The following is a 12,044-nucleotide window of genomic DNA, read 5'->3' as shown; positions in this document are numbered from 1 at the left end:
CCACTGTGAAAAACAAATGTAGTGGCCCAGAGTTAAACGGGGCCCCTCTATAATGGTAAAGGTTTGTCTTGTGCAATGGTGTTGTCAGCATCTTCTGTGTTGTATGCATTTGATGTGTATTGCACCTCTGCAGCACTGAGTGGGTTAACGTCTGGGTTATGTCTGAGAAATATGTTGTATGTCATGTGACCGTGAATATAGAATATAAATCTATATCTATGTCTCACAGATAACTAGCCAGTGGATTGTCCGGAGTCGTCCCAAGACGTCCTCCCTGTCGCAGCAGCTTATGGAAGGGTAATTGTTAGTACCCTAGTGTTTGTTTGAACTGTTCTGAAGTTAAAAGTAAAAAACAGACACTACCAACCATTCCCGGTTTGTCCATGAAAAGTTACCCTGCGCGTGGACTATTATAACATCCAGTTTCAGCACAGAGGATGGAATGATGGCATCACGAGTGACGAGAGACTCAAGGTAATTTTCAACTGTCTTTCCCTGTGACCTCCCCCTGTAGTAACTTGGACGGGTCTCGGGCTGCCCTCAGGGGAGGTCATGGTAGAGCCACCGTAACAAGTATTCCTCATCTACTCCACCATCTCCTTGGCTGTGGGCCGGCTCCTTGGATGCTGCACAAAGAAGAAGTGTGTTTATACAAAGAAACACCTATTAGATGATTTTACAACCCTACCTTAAGGATATTTGTTCCGCTACTGTGAAATCCACCGCTATAGATACACAAAACACTTGCAACCCCGTAATATCATTTGATTTTATGCATGATAGCCTAACTGCTTTTCCTAACCAAGAGTTGTAAGAAATAAGTATCGCTACTGTGGTGCAACACCACTACACAAACCGCCAAAATCGCGTGAGATTGGGTGAATTTGCACCATAGCTTAACACCTATTAGCATCGATATGGTGGACACGATTTCAACCCCCCTTCTGGTGTATCTCAGCTGGCCAATCTAACTCTGGGAAGAGTTACTTTGTAAAGCAGTTGCTACACAACGTGGGGGCACAAAATCAAACCCGATAAAGGTTTGGTTTTACGCATGTTGGCAAAAACTATGATGACCTGTCTCGTTCTTTTCCCATCAGATTTATTGAGGGTCTGCTGCAGATTTTTATAGACTTATTCCTCCTGACAAGGTAAATATGTCTATTGTCAATCTCATGGAGAGCGCTAGTGAAAACTGAAATAGTAAAGGCTTTTTCTATGTACATCACAGAAATAAGCATTATCTATCTGTATAGAACATTCTGCCAGGGTAAAAAAGCTGAATAAATTTAACCAAGTACATGGTCCTTTTTAAAACAACCCCCGATAAAATAGCAAATTGTTATACTAGTGAGACAGATGTACCCCGAGGGAAGATGCCACACAGGATCCTTATGGTTATGTTAGCAGATTTAAAGGAGGCGATGCACCAGAGGAACTACACTTTTGAACAGGTTGGTTTCCGCCTGCTTTACCCGCTCTGTATATTCACAAGATAAAAACACCTTTAAGAAGGGGAGTTGGTCATTACAAAGCCTGGTTTTATTCGCTGCATGTTGTAGTGACAAGATATCAGAGAATGCGCCATAATTGGGGTCTTCTGAAAAAACAATGTCAGAAAATCTAATACCCCCAAGAACAGCGTCAAATATACTAAAAAAAGTGGCTATGCGCTATAAGTTTAGGGGATAAAACCCCGACCATAAAGTAAAAGTGCATAGGGTTTTGCAATTCCAATAATTAGTCTGCTTGCCAACCAATAATGGAGCATGCAGAGAAAATATACTTGGTCCCTAAACACCAGCTTAACAGACAAGCAGTTACAAATGACTCCTAACATATATGCCAGGCATCGCCTTGATGAGACTACCACCGTTTATACAATGTAGTGACCTAGCGGATGATGTGAAGATTAAAAAATACATTGATGCGCTACAAAGATACTTGTGTCAGGATGGGGTAACGGGCCTCTCACTAGCCAAGTCAGGATCCTATGGCGTCTACAGACGTTCTACTTGTCATAATACGAGGGGCTGCTGATAAGTCTTCGGCTTTGTGTTCTTTTGTTTCTATGGTAATTCGGCTTTGTGTTTTGTTTCTATGGCAACGAGTGTTAGACAAGGCTTTCATGTGATGTAATATAGATTTTCAATACTGTGTTTGTAGCTTATGGCAACAGTGATCTAGGCAGGCGGGAAAACAAAATGGGTGAGTCTAAGGTGATATTCACAGCAAATGAGCAGAAGGAGTGATAAAATTCTTGTTTATGCAAGGAAAGTCTGCAAAGGATATTCATGGTGATATGTCGCAGACATTGGGGGATCAATGCCCTTCATATTCTACAGTTAAGAACTGGGTTGCCAAATTTAAAGATCGGGCCACTTCAGTACCAATGATGAGGAGCGTCCTGGACGACCGAGAGTAGTTGCTGCTCCGGAGATCGTCAGTGCTGTGCACAACCTCATAATTGAGAAAATCAGCGAATTTCAGCTAAAGGAATAGCAGACATCATGGGGATTTCTCGTGAACGTGTTTGTCATTATCCATGAACATTAAGAAGCTATCTGCAAAGTGGGTCCCCAAATGTTTGACACCAGATCAGAAAAGCATGCAAGTGAAAACTTCCCGGTCCATTTGTCAGCATTTCCGGACTGATCAGAACTTCCTGGATCGACTGGTCACTATGGATGAGACCTGGATTTATTTGTATGACCCTGCAACCAAGGAGCAGTCAAAAGAGTGGAGGCACAGTGGTTCTCCTCACCCAAAGAAGTTCAGGGTGCAAAAATCCGCCACTAAAAGGTGATTGCGTCTGTGTTCTGGGATAAGGAGGACGTGCTGCTGGTGGACTACCTTCAAAATGGTTCCACCATCAATGCAAGGTATTACATTGAACTTTTGGACAAATTGAAGGCAGCTCTGAAGGCCTAAAGGCGCGGCAAGCTGTCCAAAGGAATCTTGTTCCTGCATGACAATGCCGCCGCTCACACTGCACAAGCCATCACGGCAAAACTGGAGGAGCTAGGCTTCCAGCTGGTTGACCACCCACCTTGTTCACCAGATCTAGCTCTCTCCAACTATCATCTGTTTCCAAACCTGAACAAACACCTCAAATTTCACACCATTTCTGATGCCATGGCTGCTACGGATGACTGGTTTGAGGCACAACCGAAATCCTTTTTGCAAGGCTTACAGAACTTGGAATAGCGATGTAAGGAGTGGGTTGATATCAGTGGAGGAGTATGTGGAATGTAAAGTTTCATCTTCCTATCTCATTTCTTTCTGGGTAAAGCCAAAGGCTTAGCAGTCCCTCGTAGCAACCCTAGCTGTCTGAGGTTACTCCACTTGAAAAAAAATTATGAGAGGGAAATTCTCCAACCTCAGAAAGATTTTCTGGATTTTCCGTTTGAACATTTGTCCCCAATGGGTTAGTGTCTTGTGGAAAAGCTTTGTTTTCCTAAATATTTAGGTTAATATTTTCAAATTTCTTCCTATCTTATCCTTGCGTTACTTTATTTCACTGCTTCAGCATGGTTTTTCTCGAAAAAAAATTATGCTATGGATTAGTATTATTATGTAACCATTATTAGATGTTTATACAATGCATCCACCACACTATTATTGTTTTATTACACTATGTACATGTGGTTTTACCTTATGATTATGCATGTCCAGATTTCATTTGATGTATATCTAAATTGCTGTACCCCTATTGTTAATGGAGGGCGCCTCTATTGGTGGATTTAATTGTCTTCCTGCACGGCACTCCTATACCAATACAGATTTCTGACAAACAGCGAGATGCCAACCATTCCACACAAAGGAGACACGTGTCGCTGCTCTATGACGCTACTGCGTGTAATGGCAAATGTGTCCTCAGGTAGACAACTGGCAAACCACCTCCTTTACCAAACAAACAAAGGCGTCATAAGTCCCTGTCATGAAGCGTGACACCTTAGGGTAGACACAGCGCTCGCCCACAGCAACATCCATCTGTTGCCATCATGATGATGCAATGTGTGCGACATAAAACAGGAAGCTGTGAGCTGGATTCCCCACTGTGTTCCTTCTTAATGCAACCTTTTCACCCTAATACCTACCCTTTACATCGGCACTCACAAGATATTAGTTCAGATTATGGATGATGTGCCAAAATGTATTTATAGTCAAATCTGCTTTTTGAAAACCAACCAGTATGTTAAATATATGGATTGCTTTCTATCCTCAACCCAGAGACGTCACTCTAATCCACAGTAATGTAACTTCATTTTTGACTACTTTGTGTGTTGCATTTCCTCTATGGTTATATAAGTTGTACTTTGTTGTGGTTATGCTTGAGAAAGGAGACTACATGTCACCGAAACGCGTTGCAACCTGCCCTGTGTATTTTTTAAAAGAAAAATCTTGTACCTTCAACATTCTATTGCTTGGATCCACCCTAACCTATCTCCTTGGGAAGGGAGTAATGTCTATCGTAAGTCACTGTCATGAAGCGTGACACCTTAGTGTAGACATGGCGCTCGCCCACAGCAACATGCATCATCCATCTGTTGCCATCATGATGTAATGTGCGCGACATAAAACAGGAAGATGTGAGCGGGATTCCCCACTGTGTTCCTTCTTAATGCAGCCTTTTTCACCCTAAAATACCTTCCCTTCATATCTGTTCTCGCAAGGTATTAGTTCATATTATGGATGATGTGCCAGAATGTATTTATAGTCAAATCTGCTTTTTGAAATCAAATAGTATGTTAATATATGGATTGCTTTCTAACCCAGAGACGTCACTCTAAACCACAGTAATGTAACTATTAGAGCATTAGTGCTCCTCATTTTTGACTACTTTGTGTGTTGCATTTCCTCTATGGTTATATAAGTTGTAAGTAGTAATATAGATATAACTCGTCAAACTGAAAAGTGACAGGTACCACGCCCCCTGACACTTTCCGTCCCTTATGTTGCTGTGTCAGCTGTTCCCCTTCTGGTGTATAACTCGTCAAACTGAAAAGTGACAGGACTGTCACTTTCTGTCCCTTATCTTAATGTGGCAGCTGCCTCCCTTCTGGAAGCAGGGAGCTGAATCAGCCTAGGTTATTATGCCGGCCCTTTAGTTCAGTGAAAATTAGCACGGGATAGCAGAAATGTCAGTCCTATGACGTGGCAATCATGATATACTCTGCGGAGCAGAGTATATTCTGAATATGTCCGGATTTATCTACATCCGAAGCCTATTACGATTATGTCCAGCTTTATCTACATCTGATATTAAGTAAAAATGAGTATATTATGAGACTTTATCTACAGTCTCTTATTTCATGAAGTTATCTATCTCCGAGAGTGTATTATAAATCCCCAGCCTTTTTAGCCCCCACCTTTTTTTTGAAAAACAGACCCCTTCATAAAGTTAAACAACCCCCACCTTTTTGTTTTCACAACAAGAGAGAGAACGCAGGAGACTGATGCAAAGTTTTAAAAAGCTTTATTGAGTACACGTGCGAATACATAAAATATTATAACTGCAATGTACAGAGTCCTCAGCCAGCAAGGCTCCTTTTTTCATCAAATAATGCATGTATGAAGTAAAAGTATCTTTTTTCTTACAATTTCAGAGCGGCCAAAGCGGTGATCAAATATTCAATTTTTAATTCATCCAGGTCCTCTCGTAGTCGGGGGTCAACAATGACCGTAGAAGGCATATTAATCTCAGCCAAAGCATGCATGAAGGTGGTCCACCCCAGAGGGTGAATTTTCTTGGTAGTACTGTGGTTTTGCGTAGCATGACGGATCAAACTCTGGATACTGGACCCTCTGATAGCGTTTTCTTTGTAGACGAACTCCCCTTTAGTGTTCCACGCTATAACTTTCCTGTTCAGCGTGAGTCTGTGTAGCAAAAGCACTGCGCCATGCTTGAATCCTGGGGTCAAATCACTTCGCTGTAAAATAGCAGCCAAATCAGCATCGTGGCGCTCTTTATCTGCCTTTCGCGGTGCGGAGTCCATAGCTTCATACATCATGGCTTAGTAGTTGTGAGCTCGTCAGAGTTGCGAAGCAGACTGAAATATTCTTACTGCGCTGGAAGCCAGCGAAAAAGCGACGCCCACAGGGCGTGTGCATACTAATGAATTGTATGCATAAATATGAGGCGGGAAATAAGACCAGTCAATCAAGTAAACATAGCCACTTTCTGAAAAATGATCACTCAAGGACCTAAGGGGCAACAGCCCTGGCTATATGTACAATTCAATCTACAGCCCTAGTTTATGCGTGGTATATTATACTTTACAAACGCTGCCACAAATACATCATTTGATTTAAAATTTGTCACTGAAACAATCCAATACTTTTTTATAAGAAACTCCCCTAGCAATTTGGTAAAGTACAAACACGCAGTAATGGCCGCAATAAGCGCTAAGCGTATCTTGTAACTGATTATCTTGATATATGTATCTGCGACAATTCTGTTTTAAAAAGTTTATAAACGCCTTTGGAAATAGCTCACTTGTCGGTGGTAAGCCGTAACTATCAAAAAAATAGGGCTTTCTCATCATCACACAAGATAATTAGTACCCAGTGACGACCTGGATGGCTGGAATCGTCTGTGTTTACAACATAGGCGGCCGGTTTTTGAGATACAACATCACGGGGTAAGAAGTCACAGGGATATACACCCGCAAATAGCTGATCGGTATAAGGATCTGCCTTGAGAAGATTTGTAATCTGTAGATTATTCATGATTAGTTGTGATCATACAGGACTTCTCTTCTGTGGTTTATCTCCAGAATAGCTGGGTTGAGGGCGTACACTATCATATTTATAGTGTGCGGCATAGGGATGGCAAATCTGATTTCTGCCCGCAGGTTCCCCGTTTTAATGAGGGAGTAGTGTAATCCTGGTTCCTGATCCGGAGAAAGATCAAAAAGGAAAAAAAAAAAAGTATAACCGCGAATGTATTCTTCTCGGTCAATAGCGATCGCGCTGTCTGATTTGTCCTTTCCGGAAATATGCACAAGAGCCATGTACTCTCTAATGGCTAATTCGGCATCAAAATTAGGCTGAAAAGGCCTGGCGGGTATCTGTTGTCCGTCCAGATACAGAGAAGCAAAATTGATGTCGTAATGATTAAAGCAGATAGGATTCTTCTGATACGATCCGCTAAAGGCCTCATTATCGACAAATCCTAATATCACTGTTTTAGGAATCTGCCCGAGGAACAGATTTTCATGGTTCGTAATTCGGGCCCCTGCAGGCACGCTATAGACTTTTAGGCAGGCTCTTTCTAGCCCATATTTAGCCGTGGACGAAAGAAGTGCTTGGCTGTGACCTATTCTGACAGCCGGTGACACTTGCACGCGTTTTATGAACAGGGACGCTCGCGTGATTTGAACTTTATACGGCTCTGGATCGGAAGACAATCAGGCAGAAAGTCTTTATTTCTAGTCATTTTGACCTTAAGATCCAATCCATTTAATATGAGCTTTGGCTGGTTAAATATATCCCCATAAATAGGACCCAAAAGTTCCACATATTTAGAACGGCGTGAGGCCTGGGCTCTTTTGATGAAGCCTAAGTTGGGGCCATCAAGAGTCCTATCATGATGATGACCAGACGTGTCTTTGTAGAACAGTCCAGCCGTAAGCTGTGATGCCAGCGCTTGAGAACCATAATTCAAAATAGTTTCAATATACGCTCTATAGCTATAAAGATTATCTGATTGCGAGATAATACGATCCCCCAGCGTGATGTCCACTTGGTTGAAAAGCGTCGCTATAGGATAATTAATAAATGCAACGCGAGCGCCGTCTGGGATGTCCGAGTTATCTTGCTTAACTATACGGCAGGTTAGATGTAGGAGGGTATTATTTAAGTCATAATAATATTCTCCGCTGCCCGATATGAAGAATTCCAATGGTGCGTTCTCGGTGAGTGCCGCTATAGGCTGTACTTCAACAAATAGCGATTTTTCAATACTCGTTTGTGTGGGCGGTATGGCGAAAATATCCAATTCAGATTTGGTGCATTCTATGGACCCGTCGTGTATGAAAGCCATGTTGGAGAGTTAGAAGATGTCGTCCGCTGAGCGTCTAACCTGTTTCTGACGTCGTCGTCTTTTACGCAAAGCGCTCTTATCCATGAGCATCGGGGGCGTTGCGGGACGCCTTTTTCTTTTACGAGTATTTTTGGTGACATAAACAAGGCCTGAACCACTTTGAGCTTGCTGGGGCTGATTGATCCGATCCATAACAGCTGTGGAGATAGTTGTGACTGCGTCTTTAGCGATGTTTTTGACAGCCGTCTTTACATGCGGTTTTACTAATTCTAGGCCTTTTCTGAAAAGAGGAACGGCTCTTCTAAAAAGCCCACGGAACAATCCAGCAAGCCCCGCCCCATACATATACTCATCACCCCGGAAGCTTTCCAGGCCACGACCCGACTGAGCCACGTAATAATTCACGTACACTTGGGGGTCGCCATACACCCTCTGAGACAGCATTTTAACGTGACGATTCGTTGCGCGGCCTAAAGTGTAATCGTACTAAGCTTTTTCCGTACTTGAATTTAACAGGACTGCCCTGATCGGATAAAATTGTAATTGTGATAGAGTCAAAATGATGTTTGCACAAGGGTATGTAATCCGGGCGGGCGTAGTGCAACGTGACAATATCGGTATTTTTACCGCTGATTTCGACGGTTTTTAATAACTGGACATAACTATCTCCCACAATCTGATGCTGAACGATATCTGTGTAAATAAACAATGTATAAAAGCCTGCGTTTATATCGGCGTATTGTTTTCGTCTTTCAGGTATAGTACCGACAGATGCTTCGCTATATTCTGGTAGGCCTTACAGAACCGACAACTTATGTCCCGGGGCAAACTGTATGGTTGGCGAATCGGAAACTGACAATTCTTCTCACAGCGTCATAACGCAGTTTAAATACGTCGTTTGTTATCTTCAAGACTTCAATTCGTTCATTGATGGCTCTTACCAAATCCGCAATGTTAGAATAAAATCCAGGCTTCATATAATACTCGTTAAAGACACCCCCCTGTTTAGCGATGAAAAAGTTGCCTTCGTACGGATCAAGCGTATCCCACGTATGGGGGTACTGTATCTCCGTTAATGCCACTTCATAAAGTCCCGAGAGATGAACAGGCTTAGCCAATTTCGTAGTATAAGTAGAAATTGTGTTTTCAGGGTAAATTTTAGAGGACGCGTTACTAGGGAGAGTTATATAAAACGAGCCAGACTCCATGATCTATGCGGTCGTCAACTGATTTTCAGTGATCCAGCTGCTAAATTTTGAAGGGTATCCGAGCCACTTTACAAAATAATGCGTAGTACCGCGTCGCCGTCTTTTCTTCAGTATTTTTTCAATTCAGTAAATACGGTTAGCGTCAGCCGGTACGCGCTGTATCTCCTTTATAAAATATTCCCTCTATAGGATCACCGCTCAGGTCGGCTAGTTTATAGAGTGGTTTTTGAAACCGCGTATTAATAGATTTGACTACAAAAATTTCATCCGTGAATGATTGCTCATAACCTTTCGCAAATGTTGCTTTATATTGAGAAATTCGTACATGATCTCCAATATTTAATGAAGGGTTGTCATGCCTCGAGTTCAGAATATCGCTGTAGACATTTCGCCATATTTAGAGTTATTTTTCATTACATCCACTGGACGGCACTGAATAGTACGATAAGTTCGGTTATAACTGAATACAAGATCAGGTAATATGTCAATATAACGAAAAGTGTTGTTGTGTGAGGTATCGCCACATTCGTGTTTTTAAAGTCCGGTTAAAACGTTCAATCAATGCGGCCTTTACGGAGTTAGTCGTATAGAAATGATGTATACTGTAGGAACTACAAAAGCTGTTTCATGGGGCGGTTCACAAATTCCCTTCCGAGGTCTGTATGAAGTTTTTGGGGGACACGGCCATCATTTTCAAATATCAGCTCGAAGGCTTTCGCGACACTGCTTCCTGATTTGTCTGATAAACCTACGCACCATGCATATTTTGATAGCGCATCTATAACTGTTAAAATATATTTTAAGCCGTTGTTTTCTTTAGAATATTGTATTAAGCTTACGAGGTCAGCCTGCCACTGATAGTCGATATCTGATACAATTATTTTATTTCTTACAAATTTCTTTCTGGACGCTCTATGAAGACTAAGTATTTTGCGCTGTTAGCCACTGGGCAACACGTCGGTGTTTCACACCATTAATATGCTTGCATAGCTTATCAATTCCACCGAATAAGCCAGGCTTTGTGGGATTAAAATATCTTCTGCGTAAAATGTCTTCAGAGCTTCTAGAATCCATACTGGTTTAAGGTAATAAATCTAAAGAAAGCTCTAGCTTTTCAAAAGTCCAGGGAAAAACAGAGTCAGAGGAAAAAAGACGCCCTGTGTGTGATAAACATCAAGAGGAACTTTACCACATGAATTGGGAGTTAATCAAGCTACATCAAAGAAGGCTTCTATGAAAGCCTCCTCTGCAAATGTCTTTAGTGGTTAAAAACGAATGACATAGCAGGTTATTGACAACTATCAAGTCGATTCTACAAATGTCATTCGTGGATTAAAAAACGAATGACATAGCAGATTACTGATAGCTAACAAGTCGACTCTACAAATGTCTTTAGTGGGTAAAAAACGAATGACACAGCAGGTTTTTGGCAGATTGACACATCTGTTAGTTAGCATAGATAGCTAGGTGGATGACCATTTTCCCACGCGAAGCTCTTTAAAAAGGACAATTGAAACAGCGATGTCATAACAGTATCTAACAACCTCACACAGAAGCCCTCTGAACTCTCTCCCTCAGCTGAAAGGTAAACATCTCCTGTATTTTTTTTTAAATTTGTTTATATTTCTTTTATTTTAATACATCTAAAGAGATTATGCATTTTAGAAATATTCACAGAAAGTTTTTTTTATTTCAGATGGACGCTCAAGGAAACGATACGCAACATCTTCTGGCAAATCTGTATACTGAAGCCGAACAAGGTAAAACTGTATTTAATTTTTTTCTTTTTATAAAATCACGTTATTTATACGCATTTCTGATCATTTTCACTTTTTTCAATGTTTAAGCGGATCTATACGATATCCAGAATTTGGGCGCTGACGCTCTGGCTGAACTGTTTCCTACGAGTTCTGAAGAATGTTCTACAGTTGCTGACATTCTAGATATCGCACTCAGAGGTATGATTTATATAATTAAGGCCTTTGTCCATATTTGCAAACGTGTAGATGTAGAAACTAAATTACTTTTTTTTCTACAGAGATGTCAATTGCACCAGAAGATGCTAAAGACACCCAAGTCTCTAAAGCCTGTGAAATGTCGGACCATGTGAAAAATTGGATGAATCCTGGAACGCTGGCGAATAAAGAAAATATCCCAGCAAAAAAGCACAGGCCTGACGCCCCTAGCATTATACCGCAATGGCGTAAGTTAAGCGATTAAACATATTTAAATACTTGTAAATACACACGTTAATACGCATAGATGTAGTCTGATTAGCTTTTTAGTACATCGCTGCGTAAATATACATGCTGCCATGCATTGCTGTAGTCTGGGTAACTTTTAGTACGCGTTAGCTGTGTTAAGCGGCATCAAACATGGCTCTGCTGTGCATTATTAACCCTTGTTTAGCGATGTAATCTATGGCGTTGAGTCAGGATATACGCTGGTTGCTAATACGCTGCGTAATAGGTAACTTATAACGTATATCGACGGATTATGTTTTACTCATTCCGACACATTTTCTTTTTTTATATATAGATACTGCATCACTGATGAACTGTAATCCAACACCCGCATCTGAGTTAATACAGCCAGTGCCTAGATATGCCAATCCTTCAGCGATGCGTGTCAACCCGGAGCTCGGCGTGTTTAAGCCTCAAAATGGTCGGCCAAGATACGACTCGCTATTACCGATTTCAGAGCTAGATGAAGACCAATCTCTATCAGGGGAATACAACACAACTTCTGTTGGTCGCTGCAAACCGAGACCATCTCCATTAAAGCCGCAA

The sequence above is a fragment of the Eleutherodactylus coqui genome, chromosome 2 (genome assembly GCF_035609145.1).
Source record: "Eleutherodactylus coqui strain aEleCoq1 chromosome 2, aEleCoq1.hap1, whole genome shotgun sequence".
Taxonomy (NCBI): Eukaryota; Metazoa; Chordata; class Amphibia; order Anura; family Eleutherodactylidae; genus Eleutherodactylus; species Eleutherodactylus coqui.
The sequence above is the reverse complement of the archived record's forward strand: the minus strand, read 5'-3'. Positions refer to the sequence as shown.